A 14471-nucleotide genomic window follows, 5' to 3' on the forward strand; every position below is an offset into this window, starting at 1 on the left:
CAAAAACAACAGCTGTCAACGACAACCAAGATTCTCTTGAGTTTTGGTAGAATGACCCAATCCCCCCAAATCTGGTCATCCTTAATGAACTGAAAGCCAAATTTTTGAAACCAGGACTGAACTCTCTCTAAACTTAGGACTGAACTCTCAGGTAATGCTAAATGTTAGGGGACCCTCTAATTTGAAAGACACTGAGTTTACATAATTTCATCTTCTTTCAGTTGAGCGTCTGAATGAGTTTTATAATAATCAGATGGCATGAAATGGCTAAGAGGGGATTATTGTTCTCCTTTTGAAGAGGAGGGCACTGAGGCTTGAAAGGATGGAAAAAACATATAAAAAGCCCATCTGGTGACATTCACTGGCCCATTGCCTGGAGTAAATAGAGACTTTTCCACCTTGTATCCTACACTCTCCACGAAAGCGTCTTCTAAAGCTCAAAATTTAGATTGGGGTGCCTGGGTGGCTCAGTCGGTTAAGCGTCCGACTTCGGCTCAGGTCATGATCTTACAGTTTGTGAGTTCGAGCCCCGCGTCGGGCTCTGTGCTGACAGCTCAGAGCCTGGATCCTGCTTCACATTCTGTGTCTCCCTCTCTCTCTGCCCCTCCCTCCCCTCACTCTGTCTCTCTGTCTCTCTCTCTCAAAAATAAACATTAAAAAAACCTAAAATTTCAGTGGATTATTTTTTAATTGGAAGATGACTTTAGGATACACAATAATATTTGTTTTTATTTTCCCAGGGTTTTAAATGAAAAGCCTTCACATCCTTTCAGGAATAAGGCAGAAGAAATGTTGTGTACATTGAATGAATACACCCACATAAGAAGGAATCGAAATTCTGCTTCCGAATCTAGATGGAAGGCTTCTCTGCCAACAATGTTTCGCTCTCTCATCAGCCATAAGTCTCCACTCATGTTTGTGTTTTTGCACACACCTATTCTCATATTATGTCATTGCTCTTAGAGTGTCACTACCCACGTAAGAGGGAGGTGAAACAAAATATTCTCTTCTGATTTTCTTTTGCTAGAAAGTTTCTGACTCATGGAGCAGTTAAAAAAAAAAGTCTTCTGAGCTCTGTATCCAACTTCAGTGTTTCCCTGCAACACATTCTTTGCAAAATTACTCACGTTTTTAATAGGTATCTGTCAAAAAAACCCTGAAAAACTTAAGTGTTTAACGAAAAGTGTCACTCTCTCCCCTTCTACTGTCCCCGTACTCAATAGTAACCATTTTTATCCTATGTCTATTATGTGTATAGCCTTTTCATATAAATGTGAATATAAGTGTATATTCTTATTTTACCCCAGTTAAAAAAAAAAAAAGACAGTATTGTTCTAAATGTTGCTATTCTTTTTTTACTGAGCACTATATCTTAAAGATGTCTCAGATTAGAGAGCTTTCAGAGAGACCTTCTTCATTCTTTTTTACAGCTGCATAGTCTTCCACCAAGTGAAGATGCCATATTTATTTAAACTGTGCTCATTAATGTACATGTGGATTTTGTTATGTTTATTTATTTATTTAAAAAAATTTTTTTAACGTTTATTTATTTTTAAAAAAATTTTTTTTTTTTCAACATTTTTAATTTATTTTTGGGACAGAGAGAGACAGAGCATGAACGGGGGAGGGGCAGAGAGAGAGGGAGACACAGAATCAGAAACAGGCTCCAGGCTCCGAGCCATCAGCCCAGAGCCTGACGCGGGGCTCAAACTCACAGACCGCGAGATCGTGACCTGGCTGAAGTCGGACGCTTAACCGACTGCGCCACCCAGGAGCCCCTAACGTTTATTTATTTTTGAGACAGAGAGAGACAGAGCATGAACAGGGGAGGGGCAGAGAGGGAGGGAGACACAGAATCCGAAACGGTCTCCAGGCTCTGAGCTGTCAGCACAGAGCCCGACGCGAGGCTCAAACTCACAGACCGTGAGATCATGACCTGAGCCGAAGTCGGACGCTTAACCGACTGAGCCACCCAGGCGCCCCATCGTTATGTTTATTTTTGAGAGAGAGAGAGCACACGTGTGCACACACACACATACAAGCAGGGGAGAGGCAGGGAGAGAGGGGGACAGAAGATCTGGAGCGGGATCTGCGCTGACAGCAGAGAGCGCAGTGTGGGGCTTGAACTCACAAACCATGAGGCCATGACCTGGGCCGAAGTTGGACCCTTACACTGAGCCACCCAGGGGCCCCCACACGTGGATTGTTTATAATCTCAAATTCTTACAAACAATGCTGCAATTGTTAATCTCATGCATAAGTCATTTGTTGCATGTACATATATTTCTGTGGGATAAATCCCAGAAGTGGGATTGCAGGGTTAAATGGTTAACAAATATATCATTCTTACAGTGTTTTCTTAAAGCAGTACTACCCTTTTTCTCTTGGTGAACTCATTCTTTCTCCAACACTCATTGAGAGGCTAAGAGAAAGATTACCAGGTGTACTCACAACTGCAAAGAAAAGATCTTTCCCCTCCCCCGCTGTTCCCGAAACCAGCCAGGGCGCGCCCGGTCGTAGTCTGACATGGGGGGGTTGTTCTTTGGTTTTGTAGTTGTTATCCCATTCAAGTTGACAACTGAAGCAGCACAGACTCCAGTCTCCAATAAGAAACCAATATTTGATCTCAAAGCAAGTCTGTCTCGTCCCCTCAACTATGAGCCACACAAAGGTATGTGAGGCGGGAACCAAACAAGTTCTGCTGAGCGTTCAAATTTAAATGTCAACCAATAACAGCTCTGTAACCTCAAAAAAATCCCTAACTTGTTTGTGCCTGTCTATAAAAGAAGCTGTAAGATCCTTGCTCGGGGCCTCTTAGCGTCACCGGCAAAGAGTGCGCGGAGGACCGGGTTCGAACCTGCAATAAACGACCCTTGCCGCTTGGCTTTGACTGTGGACTCTGGTGGTTTGTTTTCGGGGGGTCTCTCGAATTGGGACATATCACTCATTTTATTTTTAAATGTTTATTTATTCACCTTTGGCGGGGGTGCACACAATCGGGAGAGTGGCAGAGAGAGAGAGAGAGACACAGAATCCACAGTAGGCTGCAGGCTCTGAGCTGTCAGGACAGAGCCTGATGCAGGGCCCGAACCTATGAACTGTGAGATCATGACCTGAGCCAAAGTTGGGTGCTCAACTGCCTGAGCCACCCAGGCACCCTCTCCAATACTCATTTTATTTTTTTTATTAAAAAAAAAATTTTTTTTTAATGTTTATTTATTTTTGAGACAGAGAGAGACAGAGCATGAGCGGGGGAGGGTCAGAGAGAGGGAGACACAGAATCTGAAACAGGCTCCAGGCTCTGAGCTGTCAGCACAGAGCCCGATGCGGGGCTCGAACTCACGGACCGTGAGATCATGACTTGAGCCGAAGTCGGCCGCTTAACCGACCAAGCCACCCAGGTGCCCCTCCAATACTCATTTGAAACTAGCTGCTCTGTGAAGATTTCCTGACCCCTTTTGTGAAGACAGCCATTTGCTCCTAACTCAGTGCTTTCATTGCCCATATTTGTACGTCCATAAGAGTTCTTGGGCCTTTGTACCGACCTTATTTATTGGTATGGCAGTTACCTTCACTGGTCTATGATGCTGAAAACCGGAAATGCTATCTGCTGTGTTTTCATAACTGTGGACCCACTGACAGTGCCTTGTGTGCAGTAGATGTTGCATACAGGGCTGAATGGATGGATGGGTAGATGAATAAGTGAATACGACTGAAGAAATTGCTATTACTAGAGAAAGTTCCCAAAACTATGATCCTCTGGAGAAGCTGGGGCAAATCTCAATGTGAAATACCAGTGTGTATTTTTAAAAAAAATTTTTTTTAATGTTTATTTATTATTGAGAGAGAGAGAGAGAGAGAGAGAGAGAGAGAGAGACGGAGCATGAGTGGGGTGGGGGCAGAGAAGGGGGAGACACAGAATCTGAAACAGGCTCCAGGCCGTCAGCACAGAGCCCGACGCGGGGCTTGAACTCATAACCTGTGAGATCATGACCTGAGCTGAAGTTAGACGCTCAACCGACTGAGCCACCTAGGCGTCCCAAAACGCCTTTTTTTTTTTTTTTTAAATTTTATTTGTGTGTTGAGTCTGGGGGTTGTTCTGTATGTGGCTGTATGTGTCGGGATCGGGACAGTGTATGTCTGCGTTTGTGTGTGTTTTCTTGACAGACGCAGAACAAAAGCCACACAGAGAAACAGACAGACACATTTCAAGAGAGGGTGAGAGAGAGAGAGTGACAGAGAGACAGACAGACGTGGGCTTGCCCATTAGATATGTGTGTAGTTTTATGCTTTAAGACTTGGCCTGGGTGGGCACGTCGATCGAAAGAGAGGTCCTGGACTCACAGCAGGACACACTGAGTTCAGGTAAATAGTCAACAGTTGAGACATATACTGGATAAGGCTCATGTGGAGGTGAGCACCAGACACGGATCTTCTATCACTTAAGCAAAGACTCGATGAATTCTAGAAGCTCTCAAGAGAAGGCAGAACTAAAGAGCCAAGTCTCAGGAAAGGTAGCAACAGGGTGGGTCCTTCAGAATCAGGAAGAGCTTATGGGCTTTTCTCCTGAACATCATCAGGGGTGACTCAGCTCTTACCATGTTCTGTCTCTAAGTTCTCAGAATTCGCAGGCAAGAACCTGTTCCATCACCACTCCCTTTCCTTGGATCATTTTTTAAAAATTTATTTTAATGTTTGTTTTTGAGAGAGAGAGAGAGAGAGAGAGACAGACACTGTGTGCACGTGCACACACAAGTGGGGGAGGGGCAGAGAGGGGGAGACAGAATCGAAAGCGGCTCCAGGCTCTGAGCTGTCAGCACAGAGTCCAATGTGCGGCTTGAACTCATGAGTGGTGAGATCATGACCTGAGCTGAAGTCGGATGCTTAACTGACTGAGCCACCCAGGCCCCTTTCCTTGGATCATTTAGGCATATTTAAGGACAAGACGATGGCACGGCAACAAGCTCATGGCTTCTGGGAAACCATTGTGTGCCAGGAAACCATTGTAATTTTTGGCTTGCAAGAGGAGCCAACGTGACAAGGTCAGGGCTTTCCTACCAGGTGTGTACAGCAGAACGATAATGAGGTCAGGGAAAAGTAGAAATCAGGTCAGTGGGACAGGGACTCAAATAGGAAAGCACCAAGAAATCCAGCCATCAAGACTTGGGCAATAGGTCAGAATTAGACTGACAGCCAGATATAGAGGTGGAGTCATCTGAGCATATCTGGCCCCGGATCAAGATTGGTCCTGGGAACTGGAGGAAGACTGCACCTGCCCTTGGGATGTGAGTGGGGAGCCAGTAGGAGGGATGTGCAGGCTGGAAACCGGGCGGGGTCTGGCACGCAGCATTCCTCTGTGCTGCAGCCTGCCTTCGTCCCAACAAAGTGCACCAACAAAAATGCTTACGAATTTCATTGTCTCTCAACTATTGGTGCTTGTTATTATTATTTTTTTTTTTAGTTGAGGTTATTTGGCCTTGAATCCAACTTGCATGCCAGTGTGACTAAGAAAAGGGAGGATACTGGCCTTCATTTTGTGCCAACTGTGTTGCCGACATGGTGTTGGAGATCGCATACGCATTATTAAATTTAAAAATATCCTCAACATGGCCACTTGAGTGAGGCCTCTTTTTACAGATGAATTAACTTGGCCGAGGAAGATAAGCTGCCTCAGTCTGTCACAGACCGGGTGGCTTATACACCAGAAGCATTTACTTCTCACAGCTCTGGAGGCTGGGAAGTCCAAGATCAGGGCACCAGCAGATCGTGTCTAGTGACAGCTCACATCCTAGATTCCCAACTTTTCACTTGTAACTTCGCATGGCAGAAGGGGAAAAACCTTTCTCTCTCTAGTCCCATTCATAAGGGCTTTGCTCTCAGGACCCAGTCACTTCCCAGGGTGCCCTCTCCTAATACCATCACTCGGGGTGGGGGGGATAGTTGCTAACATATGGATTTGCACAGACACCTGGGTACACAAACGTTCAGACCATAGCAGAGGGCATGGGAACTTGAACAAAGTGTTCTCAGACCAAACACTCATTTTTCCCTCTCCACAGCGACTTCTAGATTCCTTTAGGTCTTATCACATGCACCCTGGGGCCTGTACCGATATTGAGTCTATGGCAGCAGCCATGATGTCAGGGACAATGGAATGCACTTGGAGGCGGGAAATCTCAACCTTGAGCTCAGCTGCGTTATTAATTAGGTGGTGGCTTAGTTTACTCACCTGTAAAGTGAAGAGATTGAATTAGTGTATAATGGAGGCTCTTGCATTGCTCTAAACACGCCATACTTCTGATTTCATGGCCTTTGAGTCCGTTAAGGATCCCTTCTGCTTTAGAGAACTGTAATTAGCTCTGTAGATATGTGCCATACTGGTGTGACATTTTGTTAGCCTCTGCAAAGGTTATGGTGTATTCTTGACATTCTTCATTATTCCTTTTCTAATTTTTAGAAAAAAAATTTAAAAAAAAATTTTTTTTAACGTTTATTTATTTTTGAGACAGAGAGAGACAGAGCATGAGCAGGGGAGGGGCAGAGAGAGAGGGAGACACAGAATCTGAAACGGGCTCCAGGCTCTGAGCGGTCAGCACAGAGCCCGACACGGGGCTCGAACTCACAAACCACGAGATCAAGACCTGAGCCGAAGTCGGACGCTTAACCGACCGAGCCACCCAGGCGCCCCTAGAAAAAAAAAATTTTTTAATGTTGTACCAGATCAGTGTGGTCTGTCATTCTCAGGAGACTTTGAACTTACCTATACAGTTGTTCCATGAAAGGAAGGTACATGCAAAATGACCTCCAAAGGCCAAAGGAGTCATAAGATTGAAGAAAAAGGCCCACAAAAAAATGGTTTATTAAGGGACTTACAGACAGAAGCATGTCTCTGGCACTTGCAAGATGAATAAATTTCCCAAACCTCACCTCCCGTAACAACTGTTATCTCCAGGGGCACCTGGAGTCCCACTCTTAATTTCTGCTCAGGTCATGATCTCTCGGTTCCTGGGTTCGAGCCCTGCATCAGGCTTTGCTCTGACAATGCAGAAGCTGCTTAGGATTCTCTCTCTCTCATTCTCTCTCTGCCCCTCCTGCAACTCTCTCTCTCTCAAAATAAATGAATACACTTAAAAACAAAAACAAAAAGGAGTGCCTGGGTGGCTCAGTAGGTTAGGCAGTTAAGCACAGACTCTTGATTTCAGTTCAGGTCATGATCTTATGGTTCGTTGAGTTGAGCCTCAAGTTGGGCTCTGCACAGAGCCTGATTGGAATTCTCTCTCCTTCTCTCTCTGCCCCTACCCCAGTCATGCTCACTCTCTCTCTCTCTCAAAATAAATGAATAAACTTTAAAAAATTAAAAAATAAAATAAAATGAAAAAAACAGCAGATCTGCTCTGTTATTTCCAGAGCAGATCAAGGATGCTGTGTCCCAAGGGTGGACTTAAGGGTGTGTGGTTAAACAAAAGAAAGAATGTGGAGGGCAGGGCTTGTGCTCCAGAAGGCCTCAAGTCACAGAGCAGCCATCATGGCCAATTTGTCTAAGATGGCGTTAGTCTGGTTCACACAACATTATTTCAGGCATGTATATGTAAAGAAGGTACATTGCCTTCTTTACTTTTTTGGATTGGTGCATAAAAGTTATTTTAAAACTTTCTTCCCATTTTTGGTAGTGAATATTTTTCACATGAAATTCTTATGTAGAACTCCAAAATGTAAACCAAATGTAATGGGGTGTGGGAAAAAGTTACTACATAAACAGCGGGATTAAAAAATCCCGTTGGGAGAAAAGTGGTTTTTATATTGGGAAAGACATTTATGGATAGAAAGTGTGGTTTACACTTCTGCGCAAGCTATGCTTTGTACTCTTCTTTATCTTCCTCCTCCTGAATTTGTTTTAGTTTTGCTATTAAAAGATTTTAGGTTTAGGGGCGCCTGGGTGGCGCAGTCGGTTAAGCATCCGACTTCAGCCAGGTCACGATCTCGCGGTCCGTGAGTTCGAGCCCCGCGTCAGGCTCTGGGCTGATGGCCTGGAGCCTGTTTCCGATTCTGTGTCTCCCTCTCTCTCTGTCCCTCCCCCGTTCATGCTCTGTCTCTCTCTGTCCCAAAAATAAATAAATAAACGTTGAAAAAAAAAAATTTAAAAAAAAAAAAAAAAAAAAAAAAAAAGATTTTAGGTTTAATAAGTAAAAAAACCCTAAATGTACACATAACATTAACTTCTGTCGGTAATAATACACAGCATGTATGTGTTATTACATAACTTATAGACTGAAGGAGTAACCAGTTCTGTTCTTTCCCTCCTACCATAAACGATTCTAAAGCTGAAAAAAAGTTATGAAACAGCTGTTTTTAGGCACAGATGACAGATAGGTGGGGGCTATAATCCTTGAAAGGAGGAAAATAAGTGATGTGTGCTCCACGTTTGTTTGGCTCTGATTTATGCCTGTGGGCATTCTCCAGACTGCAGAACACAGAGCTCAAGTCAAGAACACCGGGCTTCTGGAGCAGCTGAGAAGGGTGGAGTTTGTGGGACAAGGAACCAACGAGGAGGCACTGTCCTAGGGGACAGGAGAGGACAGAGTAGCCAGAAATGGTCACGCGGTAGCTCCCTTGGCTCACTGGCTGAGGTGGGGACGCATGCACACTTACGAGGCTCCCTGAAACCTAGCAAAGCAAAAACTGAAAGAAAGAAGTAGATGAGTCTACAATTCTACTTGGAGAGTTTAACTCTCCTCTCTGAAATTTGTTGTATCCTAGAACAAAAAGACACACACACAAATCATGGATATAGAGACAGACAGAAAGATGGTGGTGGAGTAGGAGGATTCTAGGCTCACATTGTCCCTCAAATACAACTATGTAACTATCAGATCATCCTAAACACTCAATAAATCAATCTGATGGCTGACAGGACAAACTCCACGACTAAAGGGAGAAAAGAGGCCACGTCGAAGAAGGTAGGGAGTGCAGGAGATGTGTTTAGGGGAGAAATGGATCCTGGTTGCTGTGGAAGGGAGGGAGATGTGGTCTCAGAGAAGGGTGAGAGAGAGAGAGGCATACAGGGAAATGCACAAGAACATTTCCCTATAGTCATTGGCTTAGCAAACGAGAGGCGCTGAATTTTGTGAGTTCTTGTAACCACAGAGGCTTAAAGTTTGGAGTTTTAAAAGTCAATGAGCTTCACAGGGAAAGCCTGACTTCAGCTCAGGTGATGATCTCGCCCTTCGTGGGTTTGAGCCCCGCGTCAGGCTGCTTCGGATTCTATGTCTCCCTCTCTCCCTGCCCCTCCCCCACTCACACTCTGTCTCTCTCTTTCTCAAAAATAAATAAACATTCAAAAATAAAAAGGAAAGAGCACACAGAACACCAAATCAGCAGCGTGGACCCAGCACATACTGGAGATACTCCCCGAAGAGCCAGATCCTGGACACTACATAACTTCTTCTTCGTAAGTCCATTAGTTTCAGAAGCAGGAGACATAACTGGCTTTTCTAATACAGAGAAGCAGGCAGAGACTTAGACAAAATGAGAAGACAGAGGAATTCATCCCAAATAAAAGAACGAGACAAAGCCACGGCCAGAGATCCAAGTGAAACTGGTGTAAGTAACATGCCTGATGGAGAATTTAAGGAAACAATTATAAGGATACTTGCTGGACTTGAGAAAAGAATGGAAGACAGTGAAACCCTTTACCACAGAGATAAAAGAGTTAAAGAAGAATCAGATAAACAGAGTGCAATAAATAGATTAGAAACACACTTGATGCCATGAACAGCTGCCTGGAAGAAGCAGAGGAATGAATTAATGACCTAGAAGACAAACTCATGGAAAGTAATCAAGCTGAACAAAAGAGAGAAAAAAGAATTATGCAAAACGAGAACAGACTTAGGGAACTCTGTGACTCCCTCAAACATAGCACCATTTGTATTACAGGAGTCCCAGGAGAATAAGAGAGGAAAAAAGGGTGCAGAAAATTTATGTGAAGAAATAAAACTGAAAACGCCCCTAATCTGGGGAAGGAATCAGACATCCAGATCCAAAAGGCACAGAGAACTCCCAACAGAATCAACAAAAGCAGGTCCAAAACAAGACATATTGTAATTAAATCTGCAAAATGTAATGATAAAGAAAAAAAATCTTAAAAGCAGCAAGACAGGGGCACCTGGATGGCTCAGTTGGTTGAGCTTCTGACTTTGGCTCAGGTCACTATCTCCCAGTCTGTGGGTTCAAGCCCCACGTCGGGCTCTGTGCTGACAGCTCAGAGCCTGGAGCCTGCCTTGGATTCTGTGTCTCCCTCTCTCTCTGCCCCTCTCTTGCTCCTCTTCTGTCTTTCTTGGTCTCTCATAAATGAATAAAGTTTATTTATTTGTTAAAAAAATGTTTTTTAGGGGCGCCTGGGTGGCTCAGTCGATTAAGCGTCTGACTTCGGCTCAGGTCATGATCTCGCGGTTCGTGAGTTCGAGCCCCGCGTCAGGCTCTGTGCTGACAGCTCAGAGCCTGGAGCCTGTTTCAGATTCTGTGTCTCCCTCTCTCTGGCCCTTCCTCTCTCTCTCTCTCTCTCTCTCAAAAGTAAATAAACATTAAAAAAAAACATTTTAAAAAAATGTTTTTTAATGTTGGGGCACCTGGGTGGCTCAGTCAGTTGAGTGTCTGACTTTGGCCCAGGTCATAATCTTGCAGTTCATGAGTTCGAGCCCTGCGTTGGGCTCTGTGTTGACAGCTCAGAGCCTAGAGCCTGATTCAGATTCTGTGTCTCCCTCTCTCTCTGCCCCTCCCCAGCTAGTGCTCTGTCCCTCTATCTCTGAAAAGTAAATAAAAACATTTTAAAAATAAATTAAAGAAATTTTTAATGCTTATTTATTTTTGAGAGAGAGAGAGTGGGGGGGGGGGGGAGGTGCACAGAGAGAGAGGGAGACACAGAATTCGTAGCAGGGTCCAGGCTCCGAGCTGTTAGCACAGAGCCCAACGTGGTGCTCGAATTCATGAGTGGTGAGATCATGACCTGAGCTGAAGTTGGATGCTTAACCAACTGAGCCACCCAGGCACCCCTATTTTTATTTTTAAAAAGTATGTATGGGGGTGCCTGGGTGGCTCCGTCGGTTAAGCGGCCGACTTCGGCTCAGGTCACGATCTCGCGGTCCGTGAGTTCGAGCCCCGCGTCGGGCTCTGTGCTGACAGCTCGGAGCCTGGAGCCTGCTTCGGATTCTGTGTCTCCCTCTCTCTGACCCTCCCCAGTTCATGCTCTGTCTCTCTCTGTCTCAAAAATAAATAAATGTTAAAAAAAAAAATTAAAACAAAACAAAACAAAAACAAAACAAACAAACAAAAAGAAGTATGTATGTATGTATGTATGTATTTATTTATTTTGAGAAAGAGAGTGAGCAAGCAAAGGAGGGGCAGAGAGAGAGGGAGACAGAGAATGCCAAGGAAGGCTCCACATCTGTCAGTGCGGAGCCTGACATGGGGCTCGAATTCACAAACTGTGAGATCATGACCTGAGCTGAAACCAAGAGTCAGACGTGTAACCAACTGAGCCACCCAGGTGCCCCTGGACCAGCTGGACATAACACATATATTCAGAACATTTCATCTCAAAACAGCAGAATACACTTTCGTTTCAAGTGCACATGGGACATTCTTCAGAACAGATCATGGATTAGGCCACAAAACAGGCCTCAACAAATTAAGGAAAACTGGAGTCAGACTATGCACCTTTCCTGACCACAGTGCTATGAAAGTGGAAGTCACCACAAGAAAAAATCTGGAAAGACCACAAATAATGGAGGTTAATAACATACTACTAAACAACAGGTGAACCAGGAAATCAAAGAAGAAGTAAAAAGATACATGTAAACAAATGAAATGAAAACACAGTGGTCCAAAACCTTTGGGATGGCAGCAAAAGTGGTTTTAAGAGGGAAGTATATAGCAATATAGGTCAACTCAAAAGCAAGAAAAATCTCAAAAAAACCCGCTTAATCTTACACTGAAAGGAATTTTAAAAAGAACAACAAGCAAAGCCTAAAGCCAGCAGAAGGAAGAAAATAATTAGGATTAGAGCAGAAATAAATGATTATAGAAACTAAAAAAACCCCAATAGAACAGATCAATAAAACCAGGACCTGGTTCTCTGAAAAAAATTAATAAAATTGATAAACCTCTAGCCAGACTTCTCAAAAAGAAAAGAGAGCACCCAAATAAATAAAATCACAAATGAGAGAGGAGAAATAACAACTAACATCACAGAAATACAAACAATTATAAGAAAATATTATGTAAAACTATATACCAACAAATTGGATACTCTAGAAGAAAGGAATAAATTCCTGGAAACATATAAATGATCAAAACTGAAACATAAAGAAATAGAAAATTTGAGCAGACTGATGACCAGCAAAGAAGTTGAATCAGTAATCAAAAAACTCCCAAGAAACAGAAGTCCAGGACCAGATGGCTTCATAGGCGAATTCTATCAAACATTTAAAGAATTCATACTTATTATTATCAAATTATTCCAAGAAGTAGGAAAGGAAGGAAAACTTCCAAATTCATTTTGAGACCAACATTACCCTGATACCCAAACCAGATAAAGAACCAAAAAAAAAAAAAAAAAGAGAACTACAGGCCAATATCTCTGATGAACATAGATATAAAAATCCTCAACAAAATACTAGCAAACCATATCCAATCCAATGATACATTTAAAAAATCATTCACCACAATCAAGGGGGATTTATTCCTGGATTTCAAGGGTGGTTCAATATTCACAAATCAATCAACATGATATATCACATTATTAAAAGAAAGGATAAGAACCATATGATCATTTCAATAGAAGAACAAAAAGCATTTGATAAACTGCAACATCCATTCATGATAAAAACCCTCAACAAAGTAGGTTTAGACAGAACATACCTCAACATAATAAAGGCCATCTATGAGAAACCTAGAGCTAATATTCTAAATAGGGGAAAACGGAGAGCTTTTCCTCTATAGTCAAGAACAAGATAGGGATATCTACTCTCACTGCTTTTATTCTACATGGTACCGGAAGTTCTAGCCACAGCCATCGAACAACAAAAAGAAATAAAAGGCATCTAAATTGGCAAGGAAGAAATCAAACCTTCACTATTTGCAGATGACATGATATTCTACATAGAAAACCTGAAAAACTCCACCAAAAAACGGCTAGAATTTGATACACTAATTCAGTAAAGTCCCAGGATACAAAATCAACATTCATAAATCTGCTGCATTTCTTTTTTTTTTTTTTTTTTAATTTTTTTTTTTTAATGTTTTTTTATTTATTTTTGGGACAGACAGAGACAGAGCATGAACGGGGGAGGGGCAGAGAGAGAGGGAGACACAGAATCGGAAACAGGCTCCAGGCTCCGAGCCATCAGCCCAGAGCCTGACGCGGGGCTCGAACTCACGGACCGCGAGATCGTGACCTGGCTGAAGTCGGACGCTTAACCGACTGCGCCACCCAGGCGCCCCTGCTGCATTTCTATACATCACTAATGATGCAACAGAGAGAGAAATTAAGAAAACAATCCGGGAGGGAGCCAAGATAGTGGAACAGCATGGAAGTTTTTTGTGTGTCTCTCGTCCATGAAATACAGCCAGACCAACACTAAACCATCCTGCACGCCTAGAAAACCGATCTGAGGATTAACACAACAATCTGCACAACCTGAACCACAGAATTCAGCAGGTAAGCGGCACAGAGAGGTGAATTTGGGGAGCGAGAAGCTGTGAAGGGCAGGGAGGTCCTTTTGCATGCAGAGAGAGGATGGAGATGTGGGGAGAATATGGGAAAAACACCCGTCCCCAAAAGCAGCTGGAGAGAAAATGGAAAATTGGAAACAGCCGCAGGGACTGAACTAAAAAGGGAGAAAGGAGAAAGGAGAGGGTTTAAATTCCATTAAGACTGTAAACAGTGGGAACAGTGGGAGTCTGCAACTCCACAGCTCGATACCTGGTGGTGCTCCACTGGGAAGGGCAAATCCCCAGGAGCAGAGTGGGATCTGGGAGGTTCTCGGGCCACACAGGGAGAAGTGGTTCCACTGCTGAAAGGACATTTGGTAGAGACTCTGAGGCCACCTGGTCCTAGCAGACCCCAGAGAATGGCCACATTCACTGGTGCTGGGACAAGGTCGGTAAGGGTGAAGCCTGGTGCCAGATGTGTGTTGTGATTTTCCATAATCCCTGAAACGCTGCTGCTACATGATCCCGTGAACTTTTTCTGGGGCGGGCTGGCACCTGGCCACAGTCTCTGGGCATCGGCAGCAGCACGGTCCCTCGAACATTCCTGGGTGTGGCCGGCACTCAGCCATTGCTCGGTGAGACCCTCCGCAGAGGGACAGAATGGGTGAAAGCTGCAGTCCCTCAGAAGTAAGAGGCTGGGGAAAACAGCCGCATCTGAGACAAAACTCGGGAGAGAGGTACTACCTGGGGCTTGGTCACAGACA

General features: G+C 43.9%; 1 long non-coding RNA gene across 2 annotated transcripts in view; it reads right to left on the minus strand.

The window, feature by feature from the left end:
- Window positions 1-14471, minus strand: part of LOC131491868 (uncharacterized) — a 31359-nt gene that overhangs the window by 4457 nt on the left and 12431 nt on the right. For both annotated transcript variants that reach the window (XR_009251694.1, XR_009251693.1), the window contains exon 4: window positions 6230-6446. This is a non-coding gene — a long non-coding RNA (uncharacterized LOC131491868). The remainder of the gene's footprint in view (window positions 1-6229; window positions 6447-14471) is intronic.

Source organism: Neofelis nebulosa, chromosome 12, assembly GCF_028018385.1.
Source record: "Neofelis nebulosa isolate mNeoNeb1 chromosome 12, mNeoNeb1.pri, whole genome shotgun sequence".
Lineage (NCBI taxonomy): Eukaryota > Metazoa > Chordata > Mammalia > Carnivora > Felidae > Neofelis > Neofelis nebulosa.